Consider the following 21,396-nt stretch of genomic DNA (forward strand, 5'->3'; position numbering starts at 1 on the left):
CGGCCGCCCCGCCACAGCCACGGGGGGAGGAGGCGGCAGCGCGCCTGCGCCGCCGGGCGCTGCCGACGAGGGAGGGAGGGATGGACCCGCCGCTTTCCCGGCTCCGGGGCCGGCCGTGAGTACGGAGCGGGCACGGCTGCGGCAGGTGGGGGGCTGAGAGCGGGGCACGGGCGCTGCGGGAGCGGGGGACGCGGCCCCGCGGCGGGCGGTGCGGAGCGGGAGGCGCAGGGGCGGCGGGAGGCACGGGAGGGATGGAGAGGCTGTTTACGAGAGCGGGTTGTGACAGCACGAAGGGAATGGGCGCACAGTGAATGAGAGTGCGTTTGGATTAGATAATAGGGAGAAATCCCTCTGTATTAGGGCGGTGAGGCCCTGGCACAGGATGCCCAGGGTAGCTGTGGTTGCGCCATCCCTGGAAGTGCCCAAGGCCGGGTTGGACCGGCTCGGAGCGAGCTGGCGCTGTGGGAGCTGTCCCTGCCCATGGATCGAGATGGGCTCCGGGGTGCCCTTCCAGCCCTAACCACGCCGCGATTCTCTGCAGGCAGCGCCGGCAGCGGGGGCTCTCCGGGCACAGCCCCGGGAGCTGTGGCAGCAGGGCTGGGACGGGGAGCTGGGAGCGTTCTCTGGCTGCGCCCCCGTCATGGGCCCGAGCGCTGCCTCAGGCAGGGGGAAGGAGGAGCGGTGGGGTGTGGATGGACCGTCAGGACTGATGGCAGGAGCCTCGGTTCTCCTGTTCTCTTCAACTGCAGAAACTCTGTGTGTGTCTTTCTTCCTTGGGTGTTCGGCAGCCCTACCTGACAGGAGGGTGTAGGGTCCCAGGGAGCCAGCGACAGGATGACAGGTCACAGCCTTAAGCTGCTCCAGGGGACGTTCAGGTTGGACTTTAGGAGGGATTTCTTCACAGAAAGGGTGGTTGGACATTGGGATGGGTTATCCAGAGAGGTGATGGAGTCATTCATCCCTGCAGGTGTTTAAGGAAAGACTGGACATGGCAGTCGGTGATGTTGGGTCAGGGCTGTCCAGGGATGTGATGGAGTCACCATCCCTGGAGATGTTTAAGAAAAGACTGGACGTGGCACTCGGTGATGTTGGATCATTGGTTGGACTCGATAATCTCAGAGGTCTTTTCCAACCTAACTGATTCTGTGATGTACTGATTCTGTGCACCAAACACCAGGGTTTGGTCCTCTCTGCAGAGCTTTGCACTTTCATTTCCCCCTTGCTCATCCTACCAACCCTATTTTTTCTTTTTCGCTACGCTGGCAGCACCTTCTGCTGTCTCTCTTGGCCAGAACGTGCTGCCACCATCCTGCTCCAAACCCCTGTGGTGGAGGAAGATCCTTGTGGAGCGTGGGTGTCACCAGGGGATTTTGCCATTCCCATGCAAATCCCACTGACGTTCTGTCGTTCCAGGCATCCTTTGCACCTCTTGTGGCATCCATCTGCTTCCCTGGCTTCTGCAGAGAAACTCACAGGCAGCAAGGAGGGGAGGGGGAGGAGTCCTCCCATGCTTTTATACCTTTTCTTGACAGTTTTAGGCTTGCAGGGATCTTGCGAAAACAATTTCCCTGCCTCAGCCTGTATGGGAATGATGCTAGTGGTACAGGTGCCTGATGGGCCTCAAGTAGAGGCAGCAGTTTCCAGTCTTTTTCTTCTCTTTTCCCATATAAAAATACAGTCAGGATCATTTAAATATGAATTTAAATGTGACCAGATGCTGCATGGCACATACTTGGTGCAGCCGTGTAGCTGGAAGTAGTCACAGTCAGTAGTGTACAGAAATACTTGGAATTATTATAATTAACATCATTAATTAATATATTCATATATTCATATATTCATATAATTATATAATATATATTATATAGTATTATATATAATTATATGTTATATATATTATATATTATATATTATATATTATATATTATATATTATAATATAGCCTATATAATAATCATTAATATATTAATATAAATAATATAATTATTATAACAGTGTCAGGGGTGAACAGAGACCATGCTAGGCTGACCTCCCCTTTATGATGAGATGCAAATTCTTGGTGCAAGGCAAACTGAAGGTTCAGTTTGTGCTTTAATGGGTTTGCAGGTGTCACCAAATTCCTTTCGTAGGTGCTGTTATTGTCCTTCCCACCCTGTTAAATGGAGGTGTGTGATGTTAGGAAACTGTTGCCTACTGACCTTCTGTTTCTTGCCTATATTTTTATAATCCTAAATGTTTTGGATTGCTGGTTGTTTTAGGTAGGGGCAGTGCCTTCCTTTGGATCTGGCTGATGCATTGTGAATATTATGGCAACAAGGAAAGTTCCCAGACAGAACATGGTAAATTACCTACTGCTTTATCACCCTGCATTACTTTGCTAATTGAATGTCAGCGAAATGTTCCTCCAGGCATCTGACTGAAATGAGCAGGAGCTGTAGTGTACATGTAAGACCACAAATAATAAATAAGCATGATTATGAAAAATAGCATTTCTCCCCTTCACCAGTAGCAAGGCTTCAAATGCATGTCTTGTAAATTTGAACCTAAGGACTCATTCGGCTGGTTTTGTATGTTTTTGTTTAAAGTGTGCCAATTTCAGAAATAAATGAGGTTACTTATCTAGTCCAGATCGCTTTTATGTGAGACAGAAGACATGGATTGCTGGACTGTTGCTATGAAGAAATCCTCTTGCTATGAAGAAATCTCAAGATCTGGAAGAGCTCTATGAACTTACTTTTTCCATGGTCCTGAAGGAAGCTCTGTCATTTCTTTCTTTTTTTTTAAGTTACTAACCGATTTTGGAAATCGCCCTTATTTTTATCATTATCTCAAAGAAAAAGAAGAAAATTTAATTTGATACCACTAAAAACTCTGATGCCACAAAAAGCTTTTTTTACTAAAAACTGAGGTAAGCTGCTGAGCTGCTCAGTGGGTGAATGTAGCTCACACCAGCCAGGGGAGGCAGGTGTCAGCTCCAAACAGATGCTTTTGACTCCATGGCATCTCCCACTGCCAACAGCTGCAGAAAGAGAAGAAACATCCCCAAACTAGTGGAGATATTGGGGACTTGGACTAGCAAGGCAGACAAAAGGACTGTTCTGCTTGAGGGAAATATGCATGGATGCTTTTATTTTTGCCTTTTTTTTTAGTTCTGTGTCAACTGTGGGACTGTTTGTCAGGATCTGGAACCCATTATTAGGTGGGTTTTGTGCAAGATGAGCCCTCTGCCTGTGCCCATTGACCTCCTGTAGGTGAATCAGTCCTTGGCTATGGAAGAGGCCATCAGGGAAGGAGTGGGATCGTGGATGGAACTCTGTAAGGACAGAGGGACCATCCAGAAGGAGGATGCACAGGAGAATTCCTGTTGTCTTGTGAGCTCTGGGGACACTTCACAGGATAAACATTGGGGTTCTCTCCTCTTGGAAGAACTCAAAGCTGTGTGGTCCTTGGGATAACAAGGAAAGGAAGTCAAGGAAAGGTTAATTTCTCTGCTCAAGGAACTGCTTTGGTAATTGTGGCTTTACAGGCAGATTGTTGGCTCCAAGGGTATCTATCACACAGCAAATTCCAGCACACGGCAGTCTGGTTTTCAAATGTTAATCTGTAGTTTGCTGATGTCAGACAGATCTGAACTTGACTTTCTAAATCATCTTTTCTTTTCCCATTTTTTTTCTTGAATAACAACATTAGAAAGGAGGGACCTTGACATGATGCAGTGTAGTATAAATAACTTTCTTCTGCCTACCATTAAAATCCAGCAAATACAGATTTTCTCCATAAAATTACATGTGACGTGTTCTCTGACAAAGTTACTTTGATAGTGAAGACAACAGCCTAAAACTTTTATCTTTTCCAGCATACAGGAAGAATTTACATTGAGGTTAGGTCTAAAATTAAACTGAGCGTGTTTATAAATATAATCACAAATCGCAATATTATTTCTTCATGCTAATTCTAGCTTTTTTGTCTTTTTTTTTTAATGTAACAATCAGTTTATCTCTTTTTTCCCCTCACAATTCTCTTACCTGCGCATTTTGCTTTTGCTGTAGTATCTGTCACATAATTTATCCCTTTTTTTCCTCTGTTTTCTTGTATTTTCCTTGCATCTAAGTACTGTACAATACCATCTTCTTCAGTTAGACTAAATATTTGACATGTTTTCAGTCTTACAATCGCTTAGTCTGCTTCTTGAAGTATTACAAACTGTGTTTTTATCTCTACATTTCACTCTTGTGAGAGTACCATAGCAGGAATTTTCCCCCTTTCCCCAGCATAAAGTCTCAGCATTGTGTCTGTGTAAACACAAACAAACCCTCCACAACTTTTACTCATCTTTTCTGTTGTAGAACTTTCTTCTGCACCAAGAGAGATCATTGCTGAAAACCATTTTGATTGCATGCTTCAAGAACTTTTTTGAGTTCTTACATCTTCTGTGATTATCTCAATACCTCTGTGTCTAAATGGGCTTTTTAAACCACCTGATCCTGAATGCATTTTCCTATTTGAAGAATATTCATGCTTTAGTGAAAAAGAGAATTTTGGAGAACAGGGAAACTAAGACTAGTGAGGGCTTTTAAGGGAAATAATCATTTAAATGATATCTAAGTGAGAGAAATTGAGGAGGATTTATCTCACAGGCAATTCAGACAGACTGAAAGCTGCAGGTGGAGCTTGGAATACTTGAAGCTTCTTTTAGGCCCAGTGATGTTTAATGACAAACTCACTTGTTGCTTTAATTTAGATAATTGGCTACCTGTGCTGAAGGGAGGTTGTCAGCAGCTCCCAAAAGGTCTTTCAGTGCCTTGTGTAATAAGACATTTTGTTTTGGACTTGACTGAGTGGACAGAAATAACCATGGATTGACTAACATCGCTCGCTGTCCCTGAACACATTTGAGTATCTGAATTTCAGTTTGGGTGTGTCATTTTTGACAATGTATTGCTCAGGTAAATGTGTCAAAAATATTTCCTGCACTGAATATTTCCCACTGTGCTGGGTGTTCCATGAGCAGCACAGTGAAGCCTTCCCAGCCTGCACGATATTTAAATTGGGTATTTTATGGAGAGTCACTTTTCACTGTCACATTTTCTGGAAAAATCCCTTTGCCAGGATTTCTCTCCTGAGAAGCCTCAGAGAAAAAGGAAAACAATATTATCTCATTTGCTTCTCCTGTGTTTTGCTGGTTTGAAATGTGGTTGTTTATCCAACATGTGAATTGTTTTGACTTAATGATCAATCACAGTCCAGCTGTGTCGGGACTCTGGCGAGAGTCACAAGTTTTTCTTATTATCTTGCTAAGCCTTCTGTAAGTATCCTGTTGTAGTGTGTTGTTAAGTTTCTTGTGTTATTCTCCCATTTCCCGGGGGTTAAACATCGGTTTATTGAAGGTGTTGCGGGATCCAAACGCGGGGAAACCAACCGGGAAAAAGTATCTCCATAGGGGGTGAAACAGGATTATAAAGGAGGGGGGTGGGTACAGGCGGAACCAATCGGGAAAGGTGAGGGGATGAACTTCACAGAACTGACACTCCATGGAGACCAATAATCAAAAGGTAAAGGAGGTGTCCTGGGACCCCAGCCAGCCACCAGCTCCAGAGAGGAGAAGGTTCTCGAAACCTGGGAGGAGAAGGGGGTGATTGACTGGGCCCAGGGAGGAAACAACTTTCACTTATAAGGGAAACCAGGGGAGGAGCAATTACACATCGGCAACTATGAATAGCGGTTACTATGGCAACTTAGCTGACAGGCTAGCAGTGGCGGGAAAAACTGGGGGAACGAACCCATTTTACACATAATAGGGGAGAACAATACATAAATTGGGGGAATAACACAAGAAACTTAACAACACACTACAACAGTATCCATTCTCTATTCTTTAGTATAGTTTAGTATAGTATTCTTTAATATAATATAATATCATAAAATAATAAATTAGCCTTCTAAGAACATGGAGTCAGATTCATCTTTCCTCCCCACAATGGGTGACCCCAAAACCACCACAGTCACTTGCAATTGGGCTGTGACACAGAGGCCTCTGCCACCCCTTGCTCTGGCTCAAAAGCAGCTGCCAGGCAGAGCATCCACGGGCTTTGCCTGCCTCAGACCCCTGAAGAGACTTGCAGGCAAGCAGCAGATGCAGTTTGTTTGGATAAAAACCCCACTGGGGGTCTGTCTGTTAATGCCAGAGAGGATGGGGCTGATACCTTCGCTGCTTTCAGAAAGCTGGATTTAAAAATTCAGAAGAAACACAGAGAGTACACCTGCTGTTTGCTGGTGTTGGACTTAGATCAATGCCCACCATAGCAGGCTGTTAAAAGGCCTTTTCCTTAAATAGTTTCTTCTGAAAACCATAGGAACAGGCTTTAAATTTTGTTGAAATTTTTCCTTTGAACTTCAGTTGATGCCACCAATTATCAGAGCAGGGGGTTGTGTGTTAGTGGAGATCATCTGTCACCTTTAATTGCAAGGACACTTTGCAGTAGATTCATTGGGTGTCTGTATTTCAAAGGAGGATAGAGAAAGAAGGGTTTAGAAGTTTTGCATATGTTCAGAGACTGTGATATAAAATTTGGAATATTCAGTTCAAATGCCATAACTTCTTTTTCTCACATTTATAAAATGAATATATTTCTGTCTCAAAGACTGAGACTCAGTGAAATGTATCTTCTCTGCTCTTCTTCAACAGCTAACTTGACTTCTTTAAAGCTGCCTCCATTTCTCTTACCTCAAACTTTCTTAATTGTACATATATGAGAAAAAATCATTTTCTCTCTCTCCTCCGAACTCTTCTTTCCTGCAAACCCCTTGTTCAGACAAGCAGCTCTTAGGCAGAGAGTTCTGTTTCCCACATTGACCCCCACCTTGGAGCTGTTTGTCTCCCATCTGTTGTTTGTAAACACTTCACGCCTCGTGCTGCTGATGTTGTTAGCTCCTTGGAAAACAACTTCTATTTTCTTATGTTTGCACACTGCACCAAAACAACAGGAAATCTGTCCATGCCTGGAGAGCCCACGCAACGCCAGGATCAGTTTTTTTCTTGCTGGGGATCTCAATTAAGGAAACTTGTCAGAGGTAAACAGTGATGATGCAAGCTGTAATTCAGTGTCGTTCGTCTGTGCACAGAATTTGTGTTCTGGGAGTCCTGGCCAGGAGGAAGAGCAAGGAGAGGGGGACACCAGAGGAGGAGGGAGCTGGGCTGAGTGTGTGAGAGAAGGGACAGGAGGTGGCAGAGGAACAAGGCAGAAGGTGAATGGATTAAGAACTGCAGGATGGATTTTTGGCTCATGCCTTTGCAGAACAAGTTAGAAGTTGTCTTCTGGTGTGGGATCTCAGCACCTCAGGACTGAGGTGCCGGGCCACCGAGACCACCCTTGGGGGGCTCGGGAGTCCTGGAATGTTGCCAGAAGTGTCTGGTGGCTGGGCTTTGATCCTACACGGGAGACGACACCTGTATGAGGATAGGAGGGTTTCACCGGGGTGAATGGTGAAGGGATTGGTTAATTAGAGGGTGAGACACAGGGTTTAGGATTTCTGTACAGGGGGGTTTAGAGAAGTAAGATGGAGGAATTGGGGCGTGTCCTGTCCTTCTTCTTCTTCTTCTTCTCCTCCATCTTCTTTGGTGATGGTGGCACTTTGGGATTGGTCATTACTGAAAGTGCACCCAGCAATAAGAATAAATGGTATTGAGGAAAAATGATAAATATTGTACACGTAACCATGGGTATAAAGATAGGTGACTGTCCGGAGGGCAGCACAGTGTGCTCATGGCTGACTGCTGAGCAGAGCTCTGTCGGGCCGAAAGAAAATCTTTTAGATAAACATTTAATAAACATAAAAACCGAAAGAAGAACTGAAGCCTCCTCGTCCTTTGATACGCGGGCTGCCCCAAGGCCACTCCGGGCCTTTCCAGGCCCTTCAAACAGCCGAAAACCGGACATTCTGGAACTTCCCTGTCCCTAGAATCCCTTTCTTTTCCCAGCCAAAGAAAAGCATAGGGAGAAGGATTAATATCCAGATCTTAATTTAACTGTCACAAATTAAGATTGACTTCAGAACTGTCAGTCTGAGGGGCAGAGGGGTTTCTGTGCTGCCATGGCTGCACATCCAGGTCAGGATGTCCAGTTCTGTTCTTAGAGAAATCAGCCAATGGATTTGCTTCACTGCAGGGAAGTTACTGCCCTCAAACCTTCTGCTTTTTCCACTATTACATCTTGTTGTGCTTTCTACACACAGGTGGGATGGAGAGCTGTCCAGTACTTGCTCATCACAGGGAAAATGACTGGATTCCTCAGAGTCCCAGTACTGTTTTTCCATGTCCTGATTATTGGGCTAAATTTTGATCCTTTCTCAGGCCTTATTATACAATCTCCTGTTGCCTTTAGGAGATTTGTAGAGGCAACAGATTTATATAAATCTCTATAAATTAGATTTATATAATGTTGCGTGTTGGTAGTGTAGAACAAGAAACTTGGGTTTAAAAACTTTTCCTCTTGTTTATAATTTCTGTTTGCTCTACATTAATGGTTCTCTGTGCTTGAAAAGGGTTAAAGCAGATGGTTGTGATATATTGTTTCCTAATGAGAAAAAATGCAATCAAATGTATTTTCCATCTTTTGAGCACAAAGCAGTGACCAAGATTTTTTTTACTTACAATAACATTTACAGGAATTATTTCCCATGTCTTAATGAATGTAAAGACCTTTCTAATTCCTTTTTTTTTCTCTTGACAGAAGCCCAAGACAATGCATCCTTCCAGTAACTCCTGTAAAAATGCACAAGAGACCTTGAACAGAAACATGGCCTGAAGAAAGTTAATGAAGTTGTTAATAGTCTGTGTCACAAATGAGAAGACTGTGGATGGTTCTGGTTTCTTCCTTCAGGCCTTGATGAGTCATGAATATGATAGAAAGCTAATTTTTCTAATGGAGCAGGTTCTTTGAGTAAAAGAAGAGGAAAAATCAAGGAAAAACCTAAAATACAGACATCTGGTGACAAGAGCTACTACTGGTGGTGACCAGTGTGGAATTTTCATGAATCTTAATGGATGTTTTGACCTAATTTACAGAGTCTTCCTTGTTAATTAACTTTTTAGAAAGGTCAAACCGTTTTTTTCCACAAAAGGTCATGTATTTCAACTAAGAAATCTTTTTTCATCTACAGAACAATACAGCAACACAAAATTCAGGTGTTTTTCATTCTGAACATATCAATGGATCATGAGCAATATGCATGGACTATTTAACACCCCTTTGCCCTATCCTCATTAAATAATTCCTTTTTGTATTTGTGTGTGTGAGTGATCCCAGGGTTATGCATTTATCCTGCAGCAGGCTCATCCTCTGGAGCCTGGAGATGGAGGTAATTCCACACAGAGGGAAAATGGCATTCCAAAAACCCACATGGACCTGAGAAGTGAGAGAAGAATGCTCCTTGTAAAACAAGGGTGCCACATTTAGATAAAAACCTCAATTTCAGTATCAGAAATGCTGTGAGCATTTCAGTTCATTGAAATGTTCATTGAATTATGCAGCTTTATTGCTTCTGAAAGTGCTTGTACCTCTTGGTCAGGTCAAGTGGTACCTGAGGGCTCACAGGCCTTACATAAAGCACACTGTCTTGGTTTGGAAAGCCAAGTGTGTGCTAAGGAAGGCAGGGGCCTCCCCTGAATTGGAGAAAATCAACCCCTCACCCCCCAAATTGCTATAAATCATAAATTAAGGGACTCTCAGGCAGCAAAAGTTATGGGAGTAGGAATAACAGTTCTTTAATAGGGAAGAAAAAAAAAGGATAAAATAAACAATTCAGTACACGAGAACAACACTGCCAGAGTCAGAACCCAACCTGACACCCTGTGGGTCAGGGTGTTGGTGGCAGTCCCATTGGAATTGTGGCTCAGCCCTCCTGCAGTGTCAGGGGTGGGTCTGCTGGAGCAGGATCCTGTAGAGAAGGATGGATTCTTCCTCTGAAGATCCAGTGGAAGGAGAGGCATCTGCTGTTCCTCTGGGGAATCCAGTGCAGAAGCTGTGCTGGTGTTCCAGAATCTCCAGATTATATCCAGGTAGGAATGCTTGGCTCCTCCCTCTGGGCTCACATCTCCCAATGGGATGCTGCAGTTCTTATCAGCCATGCAGTGACATTCAATAGCTGTTATCAGCAGATGTCCCCTCCTGAGGGAGGTGTGAATGTGGTCACTCAAAGACAGAGATAAGGCAAACTGCCCACTTGACCAAAGATAATCTGCCATACAGATGGTAATGGAAAACATCTTACATTGCAATCTGGAACACACACCTAAAACAGGAATGGCACTGCTGGAATATTGAGATTTTCAAATCATTCTTCCTATTTAAGTAACAGCTGAATGAACTGCCCCTTAAAAAAGCCCCATAAAACCTAAAGAAAGAAATCAGAAAAGGCTTTTTTATTGAGTTGGTGAACCTGCTCAGAAATACTGAAGGGACACAGAAAACCAGTGTGGTCACAGGACTTGCACTAATGTGGAGAGAAAAAACTGCCAATATCCTAATTGGGGAATTTCTCTGATGGGAAACTAGGATCCATTCCACTTCATGATTTCTTCATGCAAACCACATAAAATATTTTATAAAACCTGAGTGATTTCCATAACAGAATTTTGGCAATTTAAAGCAAAACATTTTGCTGTGACAGTTCCTACAAATCTTTTAGCTTTGTTTTGTATTATAAATATGTCAAAATGAAGCCATTTCTGTCCAAACAAAAATTTTCCAGGCTTTTAAAAAATATTTTTTATTTGCCACAGTTAAGATGAAGACTGATTTCAAATGCTGTAACTTAGATCTGCATAACCATAAACCCACAAGGACATAGCTTTAGTCTTATAAATAAGTAATGTCATTAGATACAGTATTCTTATTTTAATTGACTCTGCTTGCTACTCTGTATAACAGTGATTGAAAAATAAAAGTCATTTAACATTGGTGAAACCTTTTCTAGTGGTTTCTGAACTGGAAGTCCACAAGCACCAGCCATTGGCAAAAATGTTATTGATTTTGGGGTTTGTTTCAGTAGTGAAATTTAAGTGGATACAGGGAATTTCATCTGTCCTTTGTAAATAAGAACCAGGTGAAATCTCAAAGACAAAAATAGCACAGATTTATCATGCAGATATCATTGATGAAACCCCACATAAGGAATTCATTTCATTTTCTGCAGGTGGACCACTGTAAGTAATAAAGTGTCTTTTTATGGGGGATATTTACCAAGATGGCAGTTCAGTCTTTTCCTTCAGAGGTATTCAAAGAACTGGGTATTTTCAGATTTGGGATTTTTTACATCAGGAGAAAAGATGTTTAAGTTGGAAAAGGAATTGGCAAAGATAGAATTTATTTGTGTGAGGCAATTCAGCTGTTGAATTGCAATTCAAGCAATTTCTTAAATTTAAATTCATATATATTCCTCCCTTAAATTAACCCAGATGTGTCCTATACATGAGTTAAGCATGGGTTTAATCACAGATGATCAACTGATGGCATCTCCTCAGAGGGGCTGACGTGTTCCTTTTGCTGTAGTCTCTCAAAAAGTGATTCAAGAACTACAACATGGCATCAATAAATACTTGAATTTTGTCAGGAAAGTAGAAATCATTTGATTAGTGGCAGTTTATTTTCTGGTGATGTGAAGTTGCTGAGAAAAAAGGAAAAGCGAACATCCCAGAGCGAGAAACAAGCAGAAACCACACTGAAATAAAAGCAACAGAGGATGGAATATTCTGAAAAAGCATCTGGAAAAGAGCTGATTTAAGATCAAGGAGAGGAGGAACTGCAGGAGCCAGTGGTACCTACATTTTTTCAGCACATGGTGAAAGGCTTTATGCTCAAAGAAATAGAACACAGACTTTTCTCTTGGTCTTTTGTAGCCCAAGCCATGGAGCTGTCTCAGTTACATAAAGCAGTTGGGAATGGAAGAGAAAGGTGCTCAGCAGAACTGTGATGAGATGTCACAGAGCCCTGTGAAATGTGATTCTAATCATGAAATTTTAGGAAAAACTCCTGGTTTGTTGGTTTTTTATATATTCAAGCTCTAGCTAACTTCACTCTTCCCTTCCACCCACACACGCTGACATTAATACAACTTTGGCAATTGAGTTGAAGGACCAAGATACACATATTTTATGCTTTTATTTTAATGCTTCAATGTTTTTTTTTTCCCCTTAGCAGGTTATAAATGCATATGGATTTGGGAGAGTTTGGAGTGATAGGGAGCAAAATGGAAAGTGCTTCTGGGAAATTGCTTATTTATATAAAGCTGATGAGAAAACAAGTGTTTTATGGGGAGCCCTGACTCTCTTAAAGGATATTTGGCTCGAGATCACAGATATTTGGCTGGAGCACAAATTTAGGTGTGGCTGTTATTGCACTGCTTTGTGCTGGGAGTGGAAAAACAACATGTATAAGGTGCTTTTTATTATATTTTTATTATTTTATATATGTATATATATATATAGCATATTTATTATAGATATATTCAATTTAATGCATATAATATATAAGTTATATATATTATTTAATATATATTATTTATTACATATATTTATTATATATTATTTTCTCTAAATGCCAGCATGTTCTGGTAGTATACAGACTGATTCTGTGTCCAGATTTCTCCTGTCACTGTGCTATCAGACAATCAGCTGGGCTCTAGACATGGAAAATACATTTAAAACTGGGAGTCAGCTTGTGTAGCACAACTCCTTTCAAGGCCCAACAGGTGTAAATGTACCAGGAAAAAAGACAAGAGTGCTATGGACATCAGTAACTGCTGCACTAGGTGTGATCACATTTGAGGGAGCAGGGTCATAGAAATCATAAGAGCAAATGACAAAACTAAGATGTTTCAGAAGATGTGGAAAGAATCAACAAAAAAAAGCGAAATTTACCATTTAGTCTCTGATTTTCTGAAGGTGAGTGGCCAATAAAAGGCATCCCACAAGGTGCTCAACTCTGTTACTGGTAATATCTCAATTTACCCAACAGTAAAATGCAGTCAGAGTACTTCAAACCTATGATTTATTTGATACTGTAAATGCTTTTAAAATCTTGCTAATGATTTAAGAAAAAGACATAGAAACAAGAAGAAAAAATGAGCATTATCTAAAGTCAGTATGGGTGTGGTACCCTGACCCATTTAGACTATTAAGAAACATGCTGCATTAAAGTATTGAATATATTTTTCATTATGTATTGAGTGGCCAAAAATATCTTAAGAGCCTTTTAAGGTAATGTATAATAACATCTCTTCCCCAAAAGTGGGTCAAGGCTTACGTAGTCTGCAATTCCAATGTGGGTCCCTCCTAAAAGGAAAATCCCAAAGGTACAGGAGGAGCTAACGCAGCAAAAGGGTCCAAATCCTGTATTCTGTGATATCCTTTGACCTTGGTCTGCCCAAACTCAGAGCAACAGCCACAGGATGTGGTCTAATACATATTAATGGCAAATTATCTTGAAATATTTTTCTTTGGTGCTGCAGAAGTGCAATAATTTGATGATTTTGTGTACTGGCTCTTTTTTTTTTTTTTTGCCTCCTGATAAAAACTCCCCGTTTCCCATTAAAAGAGCAAGAGGAGGTGAGAGGAGGGAGGCTCCAGGTTACTGCCCACAGCACAGGCTGGTGTAAGAATAAAGGAGTAACATTCTCTGAATGTGACATTACAAAGCACCTAATGGGATTAACAGGGGTGAAAAGAGTGAGCACAAGCTGCCTCAAGATCTTCCACTTGCTCAGTTAAAACCTTAATTCTTGTGCCTGTTATTGGTTGCAGAGAATTTTAAAACTGTAAATTAGAAGGTAATTTGATGAGTTACACCTGCATGGACATCAGATACAGGTTGAAACTGTAAAAGTAAGATATTGAGCAAATAAGCTTAAATAATACCCTGTTATGCATTGCACATCTCCCTTCTTGGACATATTTTGCAATGTTATTTCCAAACACAAAGTTTCAGAAGTGTTTCCTCAGTAGGCAAATATTCGAGTATTCCAAGACATTCTAATACACTGAAGACATTTTTTTTTTCTCTGTAAGGTAACAGTGGTTAGCTCTTGAAAAATTGCCTAATCTCTTCCATGTTTTATCTCCAGATTCCCTCTGAAAACTGTATCATTAGAAATTGTAATGAAACTCAAAACAGTGACCAGAATAGTAATTGACAGAAGACTTGGCACCTTCAAAATGGGACTTGGATGCTCAGATATATAAATGTGGTGGAACAGAGCTGAACTGCAGAGCAGCCCCGGGAGGTGCGAGGTTGTGTAAAACACCCATTAAACGTGCCTTATCTGGGAAGACAAAGGGGAAGCATTTTAATGAGTCAATCTAAATTGCTGAAGTAAATGACCATCATGACAGAGACTTGGAAAATTGTGTGTGCTTAGATGTGGGACTGCAGCACAGCAGAGGAGGAGCTGGCTCTGGCTGCCACACAGACCTCCTGCACGCTGGCTCAGATGTGCCTTCCCAGCCTTCTGTGCCTTTCCACTTCATCCTAGTCAGGAAAAATGGAAATTAGAGAGGCCATCTTCCAGTGCAGAAGGGAAAAGTGGATTGCAGACCAGCGGAGTACAGTTTCAGGCAATAAATGGTTTCCAAGCTCTTAATTTCTCATGCCAAACAGGAGATCTGGGCACTGCTTATCCTCTCCTCCTGCTCAGCAAACAAGAAGGTTCCAGCAAATGCCATAAAATTAGGTTCCTTTGAGTTAGTCTATCACAATATCCCTCTGTTCGGAACTCTTACAATCAGGTATCAACTTAAGGCACCCAAATTCTCTATTACCTCTTCTCTTACCAAATTCATCTTGGTCCTATAAGGTCAAACACCCTTTCCCAGGCAAAACCCTATACTAATGAGAATGAGACATCATTTTTTGCACCACAAATTTAGAGAGAGGGAAGAAAAACCTTTCAGCTATAGACTTTTCTGTACTAACAAGAATAGACTCAAAATTATTTAAGTATGAGAGACTAAAACAGAAAAGGTATTGCAGCTTTTCTGGGAAAGCTCATTTTAATGGACCTCCATATTCAGTTATGCACAGAATAAGCTCCTCTATGAATAGCATTAAAAGACTCACCTTTCTGTGCATTTCTGTCCTATATTTTCTATACATCCTCCTCAAAATCTTAAAGTATCTCCAGCTTTTATTGTGCCAGGTTTTTGACCCCCTCACTGCAAGAAGTGAGCACGTGCTACACAAAGCTTGGCTTTGCCGGTTGTCCTGCTAATACACATATGCTGTCAGACCAGCTGGCTCCTGGCAAACAGCAGAGGTAAATGTCAGGTTCTTCCCTGTCCCTTGCTATGAGGAGAGCACAAAACTATCCCTGAACAGCACAGTGCAACAGCAACAGAGTCCACTGACTCAGTTTCGTTTCAATAATCTCCACTATAGTAAAAAAATAACAACAAAAGGGTCAGGCACATAGAGGGAAAGAAGGAAGCATGTTGCTTTTAATCTATGATGAGAAATTTAAATTTTGATGAGAAATTTAAGTTTTCCCATCTTAATCTAAGTGGTCTTATGCAACTGATGAACTGTATTAAGAGCAATTTTTTTTTCTTCTATCAATAAAAGAATTATTTATTTCTTACCAATGAGAAATGAAGGGCCGGATCATCAGATGGGAGAGAGCTGGGTTACTCCATTCAAGTAAGATTTATAAGTGGCACTTGCTGGTTCTGGTCTGCATATCTGCTTGAGTGAAGGGAGAATAAATCCTCCTACCTGATTTTATCATGAGTATCTTGGTAGGGATCAAATTGACCTCCTCCTCCTCCACCATTCATATTTGGGAGGTTTTAGCCAGGTCAGGTCTATCAGCAAAGTGAGAGGGTTGTGGAATAGTGGGGGAATTGTGCTCTGACATTTTTGGGGGTTCATGTACAGCTGTGAGATGAGCAAAGATGGATGATACTCCCAAAATAATCATGGCTCAAGCTGAGTCAAGGGAAATACAGGTTGGATAACAGGAAAAAGTTTTTCACAGAAAGGGTGATAAAGTTCTGGAATGTTCTGCCTGGGGAGGTGGTGGAGTCCCCATCCCTGGGTGTGTTTAACAAAGCCTGGATGTGGCACTGGGTGCCAGGGCTTAGTTGAGGTGTTGGGGCTTCAGTAATCTTGAAGGTCTTTTCCAACATGGTCATTCTGTGAATTCTGTGATTCATAAATTTGGGGGAAAAAAATGTGTGGAAAATGTTTTGCTGTAGGAATAAAAAAAAAAAAAGGAACGTTCTTGCTCCTGTGGATTGGCCAGGCTGGACAAAACATCCAGGCTCAGTGTGGCTGTTGAGCAGCCAGTGACACCACATGAAAAGAGCTTTAGCAAGGGAACAAAAGCGACACTGTTTTATCTTTACTGCTGATTAAAGTCTGTAACTACTGTAGCTACAAAATTATGCACATTTTAAACAAAAGCCTGCACCATGTCACAAGCAAGAAAAACAAGTCACAGGGTGCAAGGCAAAGCTTTCCTCTGAGGCGCTGGTGGTTAACCAGTCCCTCTCCCACAGTGGCTGCAGTGTCATCTGAGCTGGGGACTCGCTGCCCTGTGCCAAGCAGTTGCCACAATACAGCTTTAACCCTTCCCTGGATTCATCTGAGCCACCAGAAATACCAAACTGGGGCAGAGAGAAGGGGTTTTAAATGATACTGCCTCCAGTGAAAGATAGGTTCATCCCAAAATACCCCATACCCCCTCCAAACAGTAAAAAAACAAACCTGGAAGGCCAGACATTAAAAAAAAAAAAAAATCAAACAGAGAAACATCAATGACATCCTGTTAAAGAAAGGATTTAATACATAAAAAAAAAAAAAATACCAGTCATAGTTCTAAACAGGTACTGCATAACAGATAAGGAGGTCTGGAGGAACTCTGGAGGGGTTTGCTCAGTATTAAATGATGATGAAACATCTGTACATTCCATCCATCACTGATTATGGGAAAGAACATTTGATTTGGCAAATTACAGAAAGGTTTAACCCTTCAGCTTTTACAGAAGGGGAAAAAAAAGAACAGGTTATACAGCCTTGAAAATATTCAATTTTTCTTTTGTATACACAGAAGGAAATTTATGTACAGCTTTTATGTGTGTACAAGGCTGTTTCTGAGCAGCTAGTCATTAAAAATATCAGTTGTTCTCCTACCATGAAGAGCTTTCAAATATACCAAGGAAATGTGTTTTATTTAAAAAAGAAAATCATTTAATTAAACACATAAATGCAGATTCAGATCCTACATATGAAAGGCTTGAGATTTCACATTGCCAAACCCAAACCTGTTTTTGGTGCTGTAGTCTCAACTTCAATTCAAAACTGTTTTGCCTTCCTAAAGTTAATGCAGAACAAGAAATAACACTGACCCTCAATGAATCTTTTCTATCCTGACACATTTCATATTGCTCTGTTCATATTTATTAACCCTTCAAAAAGCACCTTTCTTCACTGGGTTTCTACCAAAGCAATTAGAAGATAACATCTGGCCACGAAACCCCTGCTAGAACAGGCAACTGCAAAGGGCCACCTAATTTGAGGAGTTTTCAGTCTCATCCACAAAATAACAACAATCCTGAATTTTAAGCTGTAAGAGAATTGTGGAATGGTTTGGGTTGGAAGGGACCATAAAGACCAGCTAAATTCAACCCCATGCCATGGCAGGGACAACTTCCACCATCCCAGGCTGCTCCAAGCCCCATCCAACCTGCCCTTGGTCACTTCCAGGGATCCCGGGGCAGCCACAGCTGCTCTGGGCACCCTGTGCCAGGGCCTCCCCACCCTCACAGCCAAAATTTATTCCCAATATCCCATCTAACCCTGCCCTGTGTCACTTTTAAGTTATCCCAGAGCCAAATCTTTGAATGTGAGCCAAAAGTCAGTGCTAGCCCAAATATCAGTGTGTCTCTAGAAGCTGCTGCCCTAAATCTCTTCAAGATCCAAAGCCTGACTGCTCTTTGCTCAGGCTGACACTGTTGCTTGCAATTCCCTTTCAATCTGGAAAAAGGCCACGATACAGGGCAAGGTTGTAGCAAATGCATTTTGGGGAGCCTCAGAAGAGCATCCCCTCAAAGCAATTGCCAGCTGTTTTTTCCAATTCTACTGTGTTCAAACTTCAAGACAAAAGTTCCTTTGAGAGCTTGAGTCAAGGTCTAACATTTCCAAAATGCACAGCAAAGCAAGAAATGTCACTCACTCAAGCCATCACTGAAATGTTTCTAATTACATCCCCGACTAATTACATTACTGTGTCCCTTTAAGTAGCGGTTTTAAAAGTACAACCCTTGGCTTAAAATTGATTCCTCATTTTTAGGCAATTCTTCCTATCAGCTTGAACCAATAGTGTTTAATCAGGTGATAAGTTTTCACACAGAATTGCTGGTTATAGTCCCAAACCTGCAAAGTGCTGCAGGATCAAAGGGGGAAGGGATAATAAAAAATATTTTTTATAAATGGACTGGATCATTCAGCTAGGAATAATTAGTGCAGTTATTTTATATGATATCCTAAGGATATACTGAAACTCGCTGTCCTTTTTGTGATACCAGAAAAGGACACTGCAGATCCCAACTGAAAATAGACCAGAAATTTGAGACCAGCATTTCTGCCACTGAATGGGACATTTCCATACAGCTGGAAGCCCTGAGTTTCCAAAAATTGTCATATCATTCATTTGAGAAGCACTGGAGACACAGCTAATGCTGTGCCATCATCTTTTGCTTCTTCAATAATTTGGCTCTGATGGCATGAAGAAGCCAAACACCCCTGGAAGTGTCCCAGGCCAGGTTGGACAGGGCTGGGAGCAACCTGGGCTAGTGGAAGGTGTCCCTGCCCATGGCAGGGGGTGGAACAAGATGATTTTTAAGTTCCCTTCCAACCCAAACCATTCTTTGATTCCATCATAGCTTAAAATTCAGGATCATTGTTATTTTGTGGATACAAGACTGTAAACTCCCAAAATTAGGTGGCCCTTTGTAGTTCCCTGTTCTGGTGGCACAACCACGACCAGTTCTGTTTGGTTTTCTCTCCCACCCTCATCTCCCACCAGCAGCCACGTGCAGCCAACTCAATTTTCCTCAAGTAATTGCACACTGATGGCCCAGAGGGTTTGGGAGCTATTGAAAACACACCAAACATACCAAAAGGTGATTTTTCCTGTCCAAACCCTCTCCAACGTTTTTCAGGCCCTTGAAGTGACACCTTAACTAATTTTTCTGATGTTTAACATCTTGCTAAAGGTCTGAACTAATGGGCACAGATAAATCCTTGAAGGAAAACATCTTTTCTTGCCAACGTTTTTGGCAAAATTGATGTCCTTGTTAATAGTTTTGTACTTAGATATTAAACAACCCTAAAGTGCTCCCACTTGGCTGTATAAATAAGGGTTTTATTCACGTGAATATTTCTGTTCAGCATATTTTTTGAGAGATACCTGACCGAAGTTTAAGTCTGGAAAGGACAGGAAAAGTAGAAAATTTCCATCCTTTCCTGGCATTTGGTTTGGACTATGAATAAAAAATCCAAATTAAGGTCCAAACATTTTTGTGGCAGGTGTTGCACAAACATTAAAGGGAGGCATCATTGGCCAGAAAACTTCATAGATTCAAACAAAACCATATCAAATTGGACATAAAGTCTGAATTTGCACATAAATGAACATAGTAAAGTATTAAAACATTTTGTGGTTCATTTATCCTCTGAGTGTAGGAAATTTTTCTATCAAATCTTTTTGATGAAAATAAAAAGCTGGATCATATCAAGCAAAATATATGCATAATGTTTCAAAAAAAAAGAGAAGAATGCTCAAAAGTATCATTTCAAACTAAAAGTAGTGTTTAAAAAGTCAATTTCTTTATAGTAAAAGATAGAGTTTAAGAAAGAATTCTAATTACTTTGTTTAAGGTCAAACAAATACTCTTTCAAGTCAAAATCATTTAATCTTTCCTTTCATTTTTTGCCAGGCTGACTAGAAATGAAAGTAAAATGAATTATCACAAGAAAATATTTCAGTCCACAGATAATAACAAAATGAAATGAAATGAGGCAATTAGGCATTTCTAGTATTTTTGTTGCTGTTAATGCAGGGTAGAGGTTGGAAGTAAACAAGTAGCAAATGGAAATCGCGAGTAGGTTACATGAGAAAAAAGAGCTGCAAACCAGGATTTAAAGAAAGATAAAGTAGAAGATGTTTGGATTTTAATGTGAGACTTTTACATTTGATGAGCAGTCCAAGGGACAGTGTGGAGATCCAGGATAAATTGTTTGAGAATGATGGGAAGGCTTGAAGTCTGTCCGGTTTTCGGCTGTTTGGAGGGCCTGGAAAGGCCCGGGGTGGCCTTGGGGCAGCCCGCGTATCAAAGGACGAGAAGAGGCTTCAGTTCTTCTTTCAGTCTGTGTGTTTATTAATTGTTTATCTAAAAGATTTTCTCTCGGCCCGACAGAGCTCTGCTCAGCAGCCAGCCATGAGCACACTCCCCTCCCCTCCGGGCGGTCACCTATCTTTATACCCATGGTTACGTGTACAATATTTATCATTTTTCCCCAATACCTTTCACCCTTATTGCCCGGTGCACTTTTAGTAATGACCAATCCCAAAGTGCCACCATCACCACAGAAGATGGAGGAGAAGAAGAAGAAGAAGGACAGGACATGCCCCAATTCCTCCATCTTACTTCTCTAAACCCCCCTGTACAGAAATCCTAAACCCTGTGTCTCACCCTCTAATTAACTAATCCCTTCACCATTCACCCCGGTGAAACCCTCCTATCCTCATACAGGTGTCGTCTCCTGTGTAGGATCAAAGCCCAGCCACCAGACACTGCTGGCAACATTCCAGGACTCCCGAGCCCCCCAAGGGTGGTCTCGGTGACTCGGCACCTCAGTCCTGAGGTGCTGAGATCCCACAGAAGTCCTAACGGGTTAATGGATCAAAAATCTGGAGCTGAGAGCTGCTGGGGTGTGAGCACAAAGCCAAGGAGCCACCCCTTGCTGGAGAGGTGCACTGGAGGCTCAGCTGAGCCATCCTGGTTTGGGCAACTTCCCCCAAATTTAGAGTTGGGCTCCTCTCAAAACCAGAGTGTGGCAGGGCAAGAGAAATGGCCTCAGATTGTGCCAGGAGGTTTTATTTGGATATTGGGAAAATCTCTTTACCCAAAGGGCTCTCCAGCCCTGGCACAGCTGCCCAGGGCAGTTTGGAGTCCCCATCCCTGAGGGGTTTAAAAGCCATGGGGATGTGGCACTTGGGGACATGGTCAGTGGTGGCACTTGGCAGTGCTGGGGAATGGTTGGACTCCATGATCTAAGAGGGTTTTTCCAACCTGAGTGATTCTATATAAGAAGTACCAATACAAAATATCATGGATATAAAGAT

At 41.8% G+C, this 21,396-nt stretch overlaps 1 non-coding gene across 1 annotated transcript; it reads left to right on the plus strand.

Moving 5' to 3' along the window:
- Positions 1–4: 4 nt before the first annotated feature.
- LOC102074679 (uncharacterized) lies at positions 5–10,964 on the plus strand. Its single transcript, XR_012580335.1, has 2 exons — positions 5–145; positions 8,730–10,964. It is a non-coding gene; the product is annotated as an uncharacterized LOC102074679 (transcript).
- Positions 10,965–21,396: the final 10,432 nt, after the last annotated feature.

Source organism: Zonotrichia albicollis, chromosome 5 (genome assembly GCF_047830755.1).
Source record: "Zonotrichia albicollis isolate bZonAlb1 chromosome 5, bZonAlb1.hap1, whole genome shotgun sequence".
Classification (NCBI taxonomy): domain Eukaryota; kingdom Metazoa; phylum Chordata; class Aves; order Passeriformes; family Passerellidae; genus Zonotrichia; species Zonotrichia albicollis.